A 7,500-nucleotide genomic window follows, 5' to 3' on the forward strand; every position below is an offset into this window, starting at 1 on the left:
TCACGGTGGCTGTACAGTATTGTAACTTTAAAAGAATTTTTTTTTCTTCCTCAGCTTTGGTCTTCATTCCAAAGTGTACTGTATGTGTGTGTGCGTGTGTGTGTGTATGTGTGTGTGCACGCGTGATGGTAAAGAGTGATTCCACATGGGGTTCCATGTCATGTTAGGAATACCATAACAAGTACATTACAGCAAGTAATTCTAATTCCATCTGCTAAGTATGACAGCATTAGCATATCCATTTAATTAGCAACATACTCGAAGCAGCCCTGGTTTAATTACCTCATTGTAGTGACTCTACCGTAGTTGTAGTTGCAAATTCAACTTTCTCCCTTTTCACTGTCATATAATGAGATGTTTTTCCATGTCTATTAGGTTAAGGATAGTCTATAAACTCGCGTTTCCCCTTCACAGTTCTTGAAGGTGTCACCGTTCTGTCGTCTTCATTAGAGACAAGTCTAAACTATCAGATGTTATCACTGCTTGATTGGTGAGGGCTGACATTCTCCGACTAGAAACAACTCAGCAGTCATTTTTCCAATCAAAAACTATCCAGGAAGTGTTTGCGAATTAAAAGCCTGATAACTGACCTGTATTTACATTAACATACTTATTATAGCATAGAACTTAATATTGTGCCTCATAGATTACGTAGACAATGTATTAATTGCAATGGAGACATCATTGTTTGCAATTTTGATGCCAATTCAATTAAAAACCCATCTAGAGTGTAGACTCTGTAATAGATTTTGCCGTATACATTTTGTGAGATGTATTATGAGTAATGAGACAATATAAAGCTCCTCCTATGAAAGTAAACTAAAGTGTGTGTGTGTGTGTGTGTGTGTGTGTGAGAGAGAGAGAGAGAATGCTATCTCATCCTTTTTACTGAGTGAGTGGTTACAATGCCAATAGTTCTATGTGCTTCAATGTGCTTAAATAAATAATTGGAACTCTTTTGAAGGAATTACCAGCTTGTAATTCTATACTTTAATTTGAATATTCATAATAAGATAGGCCTTCGTGCAATTTGCTGTCGTGAATATTAATTAGGTTCCTTAGCATACTGTGTAATTATACCCACAGTAACATACTATAACTATTGTTGCACTTGTGTGTGTTCATGTGTGTTCAAGCAGCTGCCCTGGACATGATTTAGAAATAGACACAACTGCTTACATTTAACATTCATTCGAGGGCCTCCTTTTGTCCCCACAGGGCAGCATAGCTGTGGTCATATCGGGCTACATTTGAGGTCCTGCTTGGAACACAGGCAAAGCTACAGCTGATGTCCAGGCGTTAGCTCTGACCAGGAAATGCCTTCAGCTCTCCAACCAGGGTTACTCATCACGATGCGTCGTCACTGAATCATCTCCTGTATTCTAGTAGTGGCTGACTTGCAAACCGTTTCAGTGGCTTCAGTTGTATTGCTGACTGCGATGGATACTGCTAGCTATAGTCTTTCTGCAATTAGCAATAATTAGCGGTAGTTGTATAGCAAGTCTTAACTGATAACTGCAGCTCCACTTTTGGGTCATGATACTATGACGCTATTCGTATAGTCTTAGCACTGTTTGCTAGATGTGTATATGCCAAGCTGTTACTACAGGAAAATACATAGAGATGTATACACCAAGCTGTTATTAGAGGTGTATACACCAAGCTGTTATTAGAGGTGTAATACACCAAGCTGTTATTAGAGGTGTAATACACCAAGCTGTTATTAGAGGTGTAATACACCAGGCTGTTATTAGAGGTGTAATACACCAAGCTGTTATTAGAGGTGTAATACACCAAGCTGTTATTAGAGGTGTAATACACCAAGCTGTTATTAGAGGTGTAAGACACCAAGCTGTTATTAGAGGTGTAAGACACCAAGCTGTTATTAGAGGTGTAATACACCAAGCTGTTATTAGAGGTGTAATATACCAAGCTGTTATTAGAGGTAAGTGGGGAAACTAGACCCTCAGTCTCTATTCCTCATTCATTTTAACCCAGTGTTGTCATGCCATGCAGTGTTGTCAATACCACTGTGGTATTGTTGTTAAAAAGGAAGTCAGCTTTCACCAGTCCTCTAATCATTTTAGCGGAATTAGTCATGTTTCTTTTGCAATATCTGTTAACAGGGAGCAGATTTTGTGCTCTTCTGTAAGTAAACACTCATGTCTCCTCTGAGGGGCTCGGACTGGGCTCTCATATGAGTAGAGAGAGGGAATCACACTGCTGCTTCACTTTAGAATTTAAGGACTTTTCTCCGTCAAGGTAACTACTTCGTTCTACTTTTTGAGATTATGGAACTGTATTGGGCTAGATTATGAAAGGATTTTTTTTTTTTTAAATATATAAATTCAAATACTATTCAAATATACATTCATAACATACATTGACACATAATGATGTGTCATAACCCGTTATTAGTGTAGTAATTGTTGTCATTTATATTTGGATGAACAAGAGTAAAGCATCTTCTGACCGTTAGATTCAGTTCTCTACGTTGAAGTTTTCCTCATTCCCTACCTGCCAATGTGTTACGTGTTTTTTACTTGCTACAAGCCAGCGTTAACTCACCCGCAGGAGTTGACTGAAGTGCACATAGTCACTCTAAGGGACTGTTATGCATTAAAAATCCTTTTGAGCCGATGTAACTTCGAAAAATCTGTCTTTAATAATGTACAACATGAGACTGCACAGAGCAATATACATTTTTAATTACTAAAGTGACTAATATCTAGGTTCTGCTTTGAGGTTTTTGTTTCATAAAATATGCATCTGTTTTTCCTGCAGCTGAATATCTACTGTACACCTGAGAAGCTTTTTAAAGGGCCACAGGGTTTTGCATGGAGACAGACATTTGCCAGACAGACATTTGACATCATGTTAAGGTCGTAACTGCAAGCAAATTAACACAAACTAAAATTGTGTTACTACAAAAAAAACACAGACATCTTAATAAAACGTGTAAGAGTAAGACAATCAAATACCAAACCTTACGCTCATACTAAATTGTTTTCCACACTCTGTCCTACTTCTGAATTGTTGTTCAGTGTATTCAGACCTACATTGAATTTAGAGTCTCGGCAATTTGTTTTTATTGTGGATCAGAGTTTGAGATGTTTCTACCTTCACATTAGTGCTGCAGATTCATTTAACACACAAAGCAGACATGGGGTATAAAGTTGACGGCACTATGAAATAACAGGGTAACAGTTGTAGCCGAGTATAAAACACAGTTACAAAACATTACAGAAAGTCTTACATTTAAAGTGTTCCAAAGCCATTACCCCCACTCTATTAATTAATGATTCAGGATCATAATGGCTTATTTAAAAAAAAAAAAAAAGATATATTTCTATCAGTCATATGGCCCAAGATCATTATGAGAAGTAAAGGGCATGACATCCCTCATGTGACATTAACCTCTGCATGAGCACGCCAAGACTTTACCAGGGTGATCATAGATATTCATGCTGAGGTATAGTCTCTCTCAACACACACTGATGAAATGCTAACATGCGTGGGTGTCAGAACAGTGCGTTTCCCCATTCGTAGTGGGTTACTATACATTATTTATATTGTGCCTCAAATATAATCTGAATGCTCTTGACAAGAACCTCTCACATTTTTGCTGTCAGGCGTCTCCTGACACCAAAACCTTCTCCTTAGTGAGCCACTGAACACAGATAAAGCTAGACCCAGCCTTTCCTTCAACTATTCAAACTAAACGAATGCAACGGGAAGCTGGAGAAAAAAGAAGAAAAAAAACGGTGGCCTTTAATGTGAAAAATAAGTCATCTATCTTGGTGCATGCGCATCTGTACCCATGTAACCCAAATATATCCACAAGCGCCTACTGTACAGTATGGAGTTGATAATGCACCAGGTGTAGACCTACTGCTCAGGACCCAATAGTGTGCATGTGTCGCGTGAAGCTGAGAAAATGTCTACGCTTTCGGCTAATTTGAACATAATACTAAAGACTTCCGGCCGTTCTTTCACAATGCGTTACTCTGGCGTACATATCTACTGCACTCAAGTCGAGCCGACCAATAGAAATCCAGCTCCAAATAGAATATTCCCTGTATCCCCGAATTGCGTTCATGCTAAGCTAACGAAGCTAACCAGCTAGCAATGTATGCATACTGAACGAATGTGATGGTGAGTGAACAGAGTTGGCCTCACAGCCGCCATCCAACTTCTGCCACCAGTTGTAGCAAACGGTGGGTGGGGGGGGATTAGTGAAATCAACCCGAACGGGGATCGAATCACGACCCCACGCTCCCAAACCCGACTCGCTAACCGCAACACTAAGAGAGCTGGCTTGGCTAGCTACTTCAATCTGAATCCAACAGAGGACACCTGCTGTGGAGATTCTTCCAAGCACACACTGCTCTGTTGTACAGTACCTCAGACTATAATGAAAGGACCGCTCTCTTAGGGTGCGTGTCCACCGGGGAGCTGTATTTTAGAGCTGGCGCTGTTTTCTCGTTGTTTACATGGGTAATGAGCTCTAGGGCGCTATAGAGACAAGAGCTGTGTTCCAAGCGCTTTTAAGCGCTACAGCGCCATGAGCTCCTGAGTGATTCTAGCGACATTTTAAAACACGTGTCTAATCTGACAGCCTGAAAGAAAGAGCCATCCTACCTAATCTGAACACTTATCCGACAGAGATATCCTGTCGTCTTCACAAACGGTTGGATTTCTTCTTAACGCAGATAAACTTTATACGACGTGTCAAGCCGCATTACCTGTGAACTTGTGAACGTTGGTGCTGTTTAGATCAACGATGTGTAAAACGTGCAAGATAAAGGCGTGTCGGACACAAGAAAGCAGGGGTGTTGCTCTCGCTGTCTCTGGAGCGATGCTTAATGAGGGGGTTTAAGAATGTGTTTATGGCACTCAAACTTCAAATTTCAGTAGATGCAATGTGATTTCTATTAAAGGTGACAAAAAAAAAAATCAAGCGGTTCCACATGCGGTGCCACCACTTAAAGGCCCGCTAATCCTGGCGCTCATTAGTGAAGTTCTACGTGTGCCGGGTTCTTCAGTTCTGCGTGTGCCAACAAACACGGTAGACACGCCTCATCTGGGGAACATACAGCTATTTTACCAAGGTTTTTTGAGGAGTGTCTTTGCTTTCCCCTTTCATCTGAATCGTACATTTTTTTTCCCTGAAAGAGACATAATCGTTGCATATGATTTCAATATCATCTCTCTCTCTCCATACCTTGTCCTCGGTCTCTTTTTTTGGTAAGAGTCCCGCGCTCCCTCCGCGGTCTCTCTCTCTCTCTCTCTCTCTCTCTCTCTCTCCCGACATGGCCGCGTTCTCCCGGGCTGTTCCGAGGAGGAGATCCAGGTCTCTCCTGGCAGCAGAACCCAGCGAAGATCCGTGACAGATGGGAGAGAAGTCGCAAACTCATAGCCCCGGGGCGGAACCCGCAGAACTTTCCAGAGAGTGCCCATATTTACCTGATCAGAGGGATGTGGTGGTGGTTGTGAGGGAGGGGGGGGGGGTATGAAGATGGAAAAGAGGGTGGTGAGGGGTGGGTGGAGAAGGAGAGGGAGGGGGGGGGGGGGGGGGGTAGCAGAAATCTGCAGAGGAAGCCAGAGCCTGGCTGCCTGTCATAGCTGACACTGAGCCATCTGCCACAAACCTGTGGCGGCTTCAGATCCTCCCCCTCTCCCTGCCACCAACACAACCCCAAATTAAACACAGATCTGTACCGGCCGTATGATGGCTACACATGTCACCGCGCAGGAGGAGGACTCTCTCTTTGGATGTGCACACGAAACAAAACGCACACCAAAAAAAAGAAGAAGAAGAAGAAGAACGAATAAGCACACTCATGTATACCATATGCGGTGCCACATAGAATTTCCGGTTGAATTGGTTTCTATCCTTTGTACTGGATGACATGGTGCCGGAATTCTTTCTCTTCTCCGACATGGCGGCAGCCAAGACGTGGCTTCAAACGCTTGGCCGAGCTTCCACCTAGGTTGCCAGGTTATCGTGGCGTCCTCAGAGGGGGGGGTGGGCTGGGGCAGGGTCTTAAAGGGGGATAAGAGTGATTCTGGACTAATTGGGCATCCTTGCATGAATTGTTGTGTTTTGTTTTTTTTTGCAGACGAGACGAGTCTTCTTCCTGCTTCGGCACCTGCCAACTTTTGCGATTGACTGATTTTGGCTGAGGGGTTTTTAAGTGAAGGTATTAATAAGTGATCCGGCAGGTATTCCCAAGACTTGCTGTGTTCCATTTGCATTTAATTAATCTTGGAGAAAGCTGCCAGATAAACAGCTGTAATTCAGACTAGGGCTGTGATACTGCTACACGGTGCTCCTTATCTGATGAAACGGGAGCCAATATACATTTGTTTTTGTCTCACATGATACAACCCCCTGCTCCCTGTGCCACCCCCGCCTCTCTCTCTCCCTCTCTGTCCCTCCCTACCTCTTTCTTTCTCTCTCCCTCTCTCTACTGTACCCCCCCCCGCCCTCTCTCTCTCTGCTAAAACTTTATTTCATATCCTACAGTATTATTTTCAGTGAATATTCAGATGAGAAGCGCTTGTATGGCGTCCACGAGAACTTAACCCTAACAGCCATTTCAGTTGAAAAGGGCAACAAAGCACAACCTATTGTCCGTATCTGTAAACCTCAGGTCCCAAGTACCCCCCCCCCCCCCCCGAGAGCGTTCGAATCCCCCCCCCCCCCCCCCGGTATGGAAGCTTCACGCAGGCACAGTGCCGAACACACGAGTTCCAGAATTTTTTATTGGGGAACAAAGGTGTGTTGTTGTGTCTATTATAAGGGACCAGTGTCACCTTTTCAGCTCCCGCCTGGTAATTATCACCTGCCTCCTGTAGATGGCAAACCGATGGTGATGGAGCTCCGCCCACTAGCAACGACCGAGGCGAGAGACAGCAGCCAGTGGGTATCATTAGACAGGCATGGCTTCCGTCTGACCAGCCACAAAACTAGTCAGAACGTCACTCGTATGTTCTCTGGCTTTCCCATCCACTAGCTTTTTTTTTGGTTTACATAGTTTTACATAGGGATGTTGGTGGAATGACACAGAGCCAAGAAATTAAAAGTGTTAAAGTGAAAATAAAGTTGAAAAAAAAATGGGTAAGGGAGAGAGGTAGCGTCTTGATGAGGATTAATTCATTTTATTGAGTCATTTGAAACTTTTGTTTAAGATGTAGTGACATTTCATCGCGCTTGTGCGCCTCTGTGTGTGTGTGTGTTCAGTGGCCGTGTGTGTGTGTGTTCAGTGGCCGTGTGTATGTTGAGGGACATTTAACTATGGTATTAATAGACTTTTCTGAGGTTACGTGGGCCCTTGGGTACGGGACAAAACAGTCCTCCTACACAATCAAGCATGCAGCTGTAATTTAGCCTGAGGGCCACCTACCCACCAGTCACTATGTAATGCATTTTACATCTTCACAGATGAAATGGGGGGAGGGAGAGGGGGGGATTTCACTCTCTTTGTCTCCTTTGTG

Source organism: Borostomias antarcticus, assembly GCF_949987555.1.
Source record: "Borostomias antarcticus genome assembly, chromosome: 19".
Classification (NCBI taxonomy): Eukaryota; Metazoa; Chordata; class Actinopteri; order Stomiiformes; family Stomiidae; genus Borostomias; species Borostomias antarcticus.